The sequence below is a fragment of the Alosa alosa genome, chromosome 23 (genome assembly GCF_017589495.1).
Source record: "Alosa alosa isolate M-15738 ecotype Scorff River chromosome 23, AALO_Geno_1.1, whole genome shotgun sequence".
NCBI classification, from domain to species: domain Eukaryota; kingdom Metazoa; phylum Chordata; class Actinopteri; order Clupeiformes; family Clupeidae; genus Alosa; species Alosa alosa.
The window spans coordinates 5,252,431-5,258,381 of record NC_063211.1 but is presented as its reverse complement, the minus strand read 5'-3'; the positions used below and the strand labels follow the sequence as shown (position 1 = coordinate 5,258,381).

Below are 5,951 nucleotides of genomic sequence, written 5' to 3'. Positions count from 1 at the left end.
TCCCCGAGCGCCGCTGTTGTTACAGGCAGCTCACTGCGCCGGGGTTAGTGTGTGCTTCACCTCACTGTGTGTTCACTGGTGTGTTTCACTAATTCACGGATTGGGATAAATGCAGAGACCAAATTTCCCTCACAGGATCAAAAGAGTATATATAGAAATATACTGAACGTTTCCATTTATTACGTCTGTTCCATTTCTCATTCTCTCACACACACACACACACACACACACACACACACACACCACACACACACACACACACACACACACACACACACACACACACACACACACACACACACACATCCTTTTGCTATCTTCCCTCTATCGGCGTGTCTCTCTTCCTCTGCCTATGCCGCTCTGTGTGTCTGTGAGCCAGGCTCCAGTCTGTGTGTGTCTGTGCTGCTCTCTGTGCCTTTGCCGCTCTGTGTGTCTGTGCCTCTCTGTGTGTCTGTGCCTCTCTGTGTCTGTGCTTCTCTAAGTGTCTGTGCCTCTCTGTGTGTCTGTGCTGCTCTCTGTGTCTGTGCCGCTCTGTGTCTGTGCTTCTCTAAGTGTCTTTGCCGCTCTGTGTGTCTGTGCCTCTCTGTGTCTGTGCCTCTCTGTGTGTCTCTGTGTGTGCTTCTGCAAGCAGGTTGTGGCAGAAATAAACCGCTGTAATGGCTCTGCTTTTGGCTGCTAATCTTGTCGTAAGAAGGTGGGGCCCACTGAGGATCGCTCCTTGTGTGTGATATCCTAATTTAAACATCAAAGATTCCATCATTACCATCCCAGCGTCTAGCCCCAGTTTTCAAGGGAAATTATTATATCTTTTCCCGGCGAATTGTAATGCGAAGAGACTGTTCTGTCACGCAAGTCTCACTGGACCTGATGTTTGTGCACTTGAATGAGACGCAAAAGAGGGGATCATCATTAGGGCTGTGTGAAGTACGACACAAACCTGCAACTTTATTTTGCATGAGAGACGCTGTGATAGCGTCCTTCATATGGAGATGGCATTTCAAATGAGAGGAGGATCCAGCCGGTCTTGTGACAGGTTCAGTCGGAAGCTGTTTATACACACACTCATATGCAAACACACACACACACACACACACACACGCACACGCACACGCACACGCACACACACACACTCACACACATAGTCACACACAAACACACACACACACACACACACACACACACACACACACACACTCACACACACACGCACACACACACATACCCAGGGGAGACTATTTATGCTGTATGTGTTCATACGAATCGTTGTCTGTGTGCTGTTCATTGTTTTTCATTGTGAGTGCATGTTGTGATACATGTTCCATACAGTATGGCTAATGTAAACTGTATCTGAGTACAGTATCTGAAGTGATCAAAGTTTTGCAAAATAATACAAGATAACTAGGAAAACTAACTAACTATAGAGAGCAGTGGGAAAGTTTCTTGTTGTGGAAAAAATAAATTTTGGTTTGTGTATGACTTATTCATTGTTGTTTTTTCATAGGTGTTTTTCATGGTTAGGGATGAGAAACTTTGAACTGAAGAACAAAGTCATGTATATTTGGGTCACACAGTTCAGTATGTGTGTGTGTGTGTGTGTGTGTGTGTGTGTGTGTGTGTGTGTGTGTGTGTGTGTGTGTGTGTGTGTGTGTGTGTGTTTGTGTGTGACTATGTGTGTGAGTGTGTGTGTTTGTGTGTGAGTTTGTGTGTGAGTTTGTGTGTGTTTGTGTGTGAGTGTGTGTGTGTGTGAATGTGTGTGTGTGTGTGTGTGTGTGTGTGTTTGTGAATGTGTGTGTGCACATTGCACTGCACTCTCTTCTGAAGGCTCGTCTGGTGACTGGGTCGGCTTCTCTCCTTCGCTCTCTCTTGCCTCTCTCCATTCCTCCTCTGCTCCTCGGTCGTCCTTGAAGTGAGCACCAGCGGGGTGTCTGCTCAGAGGGGAGGGGGCGGAGGGTGTGTGTGTGTGTGTGTGTGTGTGTGTGTGTGTGTGGGGGGACGGGGGGTTGCAGTAGAGGGGGGGGGGGGGCAGGAAGGGTTGGGAGCTAAATAATGGATGATTTCTTATTGAAATGAGGCCTAGGCCAAAGGAAAGAAGGGATGAGGAAGGAGAAAGAAAAGAAGGAAGAGAAGGAACAGTGAGAGAAGTGTGGCATTGTCATTATGGAGGAGACTTAGCAAAACGCTTCATCCTCATAAGCGTTAAGGAGTCAAACACTCTCTGCTCGCTTTTTTTTTATTTCTTTTTTGAGCCCTTGAGCTGTGGAACAGCAGGGGCACTTACTCCTGCCTCTCTCTCTCCATCTCTCTCTCTCTGTCTCTCTCTCTCTCTCTCTCTCTCTCTCTCTCTCTCCTGCCTCTCTCTCTCCATCTCTCTCCATCTCTCTCTCTCTGTGTCTCTCTCTCTCTCTCTTTCTCTGTCTCCTCTCTCTCCTGCCTCTCTCTCTCTCTCTCTCTCTGTCTCCTCTCTCTCCTGCCTCTCTCTCTCTCTCTCTGTCTCCTCTCTCTCCTGCCTCTCCTCTCTCTCTCTCTCTCTCTCTCTCTCTCTCTCTCTCTTTATGTGTGGATAGGTACATAAAACAGAAGAGGCATCAGGGGCAGAAGATGTTTGTCAGCAGTATGGCAACGCTGTACGAGGCTCTCCCGAGTTGTGCGCTCCTCCGCTGAAGAACATGGCAGAGGTGGGAGAGAGGTATCTTTCAAAACACCTATTCTTAGCACAGGCACTGTGGGTCCTCATATGAGAAGCAAAGACACAGCCAATGATGACACCTTTCAGTGCACATATTTGTCAGCATTTCTTTTGCTTCTGTGTATGTGTGTGTGTGTGTGTGTGTGTGTGTGTGTGTGTCAGTCTCTGTTTATGTGTGGTTTGTGTGTGTCTTTTTGTTTAGGGCGTGGGATATGTGTGTGTGGGGGGTTTGTGTCGGGTGTGTGTGTGTGTGTGTGTGTGTGTGTGTGTGTGTGTGTGTGTTTGTGTGTGTTTGTGTTTGCGTGTGTGTGTGTGTGTGTGTGTATGTTTGTGTGTGTGTGTACGTGTGTACATGTGTGTGTGTGGCTTGGTGCTATGAAATTTCTCTAGTCTAGCTGACTGCTGGCTAACTTCACAGCATGGGAGTGCCAGTCATCCATCCAGAGGACTCAACATGATAAAGTGAAACCAGTTAAATGTTTATTCAAACCAAGGGGCCAGAGGACCCGTGTTAAAAATGAGACTCTAATGCCTCCCTTTCACTTTTATGCCTGGCGTTTTAAAAAAATATAGGCTTTGCAGTTTTGCCTGAATTTCCCAGCACTCATTAACACTTGAGCTGAAAGTTCTATGGCCTCTCGCCAAGCGGGTGAAAAATGAGGTAATCACAAACTCACCAGAGCCGCTGCCCTGTGTGCAAGTGCCACGTTGCCCAGTGGCGTAGTGCCCAGTGGCATGGTGCCAGCCGTAAGACCAACAGTGTCTGAGCAAGCGTTGTTTACTGTGTCTCGCTACTTGTGTTCTGGATTTGCACTCATACGCATGGGGTTTATTGCACATGGTAATCAAATGAACCTGTTTTTGCAGGGAGAGAAAAATATGTTTTTATTAAATATTCTATTAGTATTTTTTTTATCCATGTTTTACCTGAAACAACATCTTTATTGGTGTTTAAAAAAAAGCTGACTTTATATGCAGCGAGCAGCGCTGCAGTTTAACCAAAAAATTCTCTGAAATCACAGAAAATCAAAACATTTCTGAACATGCCAGTAGCGATGGCCAAAATAATGAGGGGGAAAGCAGGAGAGAGAGAAAGGGGGGGGAAGAGAGAGAGAGAGAGAGAGGGGGGAAGAGAGAGAGAGAGAGAGAGAGAGGGGGGAAATGAGAGTGAAAGACTGTTAGTCAGACATATGGCTGTGATCAGGAGCTCCAGCTCTACAACAGGAACGGGCACAAAACAAACAGACCTCGCTGAGGACACGGGCCACACCAGCACCAGGGCTGCAGGGAAAACCAGCTCCTCCTCCTCCTCCTTCTTATCCTCCTCCTCCATCTTATCCTCCTCCTCCTCCTCCATCTTATCCTCCTCCTCCTCCTCCTCCTCCTGCTTCTCCTCTTCTTCCTCCTCCTCCTCCTCCTCCTCCTGCTTCTCCTCTTCTTCCTCGTCCTCCTTCTCCTCCTCCTCCTCCTCCTCCTCCAGGATAAGTAGAGAACGCAGATCTTATCTGTGAAGACTAGATGGACCAGCAGTCAGGCTAGTTCTCCTGAGGAGAGCTTCCATATTAGAGGCTGCTCAGCCTGAGGAGAGTTTCCATATTAGAGGCGTCTCAGAGTGTCGGAGTGTCTGAACCGCCACGCTAGTGTCCGTATGCACGTAACATGTTTGGGGTGTGAAATACTCCTTTTCTTTAGAATCGGTTTTCCAGTAGCCTTGCTTGAATTTATTTTGAAAATTTTCATAATGTGCAATGTAAAACTTGACAGTCAAACCTAAACCCAGTATTCCTAAAGCATTATAAACACATTTATAATGTTTTATAAAATATTCATAACGCACCATAGCACCTGACAAGTCTAACTATGTTCAGAGCATTTGGTTAAAATATGCAACATTTCACATCAGACAAAGATGTTATCAACAAGAGGTGAAAGAAGATTTATAATCTATTGTGATAAATTACGCTTAATTATTTAAATGATGCTTAATAATTAAATAATTATATAGACATTTACCAATCATTATGAGACATTATTAATTATTTATAAACATATATGAATGTGTTTATAATGCCCTATGGATACTGTGTTCAAGTAAAGTGATTATTTATAGACTTTATAAAATACGCATAAACCTTACATAACTGTCATAAGCACTATGTAAGTTGACACTAAACAGTCAGCTATGATATTTTTTTCTTTCTTATGAAGGAGCATTATCACAACTTTTTCACATGTCTGTTAGCCCTCATGAGAGATGTAAATGTGTATTCTTAAGAAACAAGCTGAATTTGTGTAGCTTCCTGGGTTTGTTAAGAGGTAAAGAAGGAGGATGTTTGTGGCTCTTTAAATTAATTATGTCTTTCAAGTGTTCATTTATATAAAAGCTGGAACATTTATCTATCATCTATCCTCAATACATGGCGTCATCACTGATTAGTGTCAAAGACCACATGAGCTCTGGTTTTCATCCCGGATTTCTGTTTCTTTTTCCGATCATGGAGACTTGTTGAGAGGCTGACATGGACATCCTGGGGCTGAGAGGCGAGGAGGGGTCAAGCCTGAAGATACTGGAGAGAATGAAAGATAAAGAAAATATGAGAGGGAAGAGAGGAGATTGTGGTATCATTTTTTGTATAGGTTTCTCATTTACTGAAATGTTTAGTGTAACATGTGCCATGAGGAAATGGTTCCTTTCATTCTTCATTCTTCTGTGTCCCTGAAGCCTCTCTTTCCAGAGAGTGAGAAGACTGTTTGCTGTAGTGTGTCTGATTGTCTTCACCTAAACGACACAAACATACCTCGGCTACTAGAAGGTTAACGGGTTTTGTAACATCCTTATCTCTGTTAATACTGACTGGTTGGATGGATCATTGTTGAGGGGAATCTTGTGATTTTCCATGTGTGTGTGTGGTATAAGAACTGGCTTCACCCACAGATGTGTGGGATTGTTACTTTGACATATCATGTGGGCATGCTCCCCGTATCGAGAATAAAACTGCAGTCTCACACCAGTTGTCTTGGAGTAATTTTGACCACAAGATTTTCTCTCTCTCTCTATCCCTGCACCTCTCTCTCTCCTTCTGTCTCCCTCCATCTCTCTCTTTCTCTCACCCCCCTCTTTCTCTCTCCCTCTCTCTCTCTCTCTCTCTGTTGTCCTGTTGGGAGTGGGACTAGGCTGAGCTGAGACAGAGGGGACTAGCTGTTAATAAGGAGCCGGGTGAGAGGGCTTTGTGGTGCTCCCCCGTGCGGGCTGAAGTGCTGATAA

The 5,951-nt window shown here is 45.0% G+C and overlaps 1 long non-coding RNA gene across 1 annotated transcript in view; it reads left to right on the top strand.

The window, feature by feature from the left end:
- The window catches only part of LOC125288787, a 23,149-nt gene extending 17,863 nt beyond the window's left edge, over nt 1-5,286 (top strand). The window contains exons 4-5 of the long non-coding RNA XR_007192531.1: nt 2,565-2,686; nt 5,188-5,286. This is a non-coding gene — a long non-coding RNA (uncharacterized LOC125288787). The remainder of the gene's footprint in view (nt 1-2,564; nt 2,687-5,187) is intronic.
- Nucleotides 5,287-5,951: the final 665 nt, after the last annotated feature.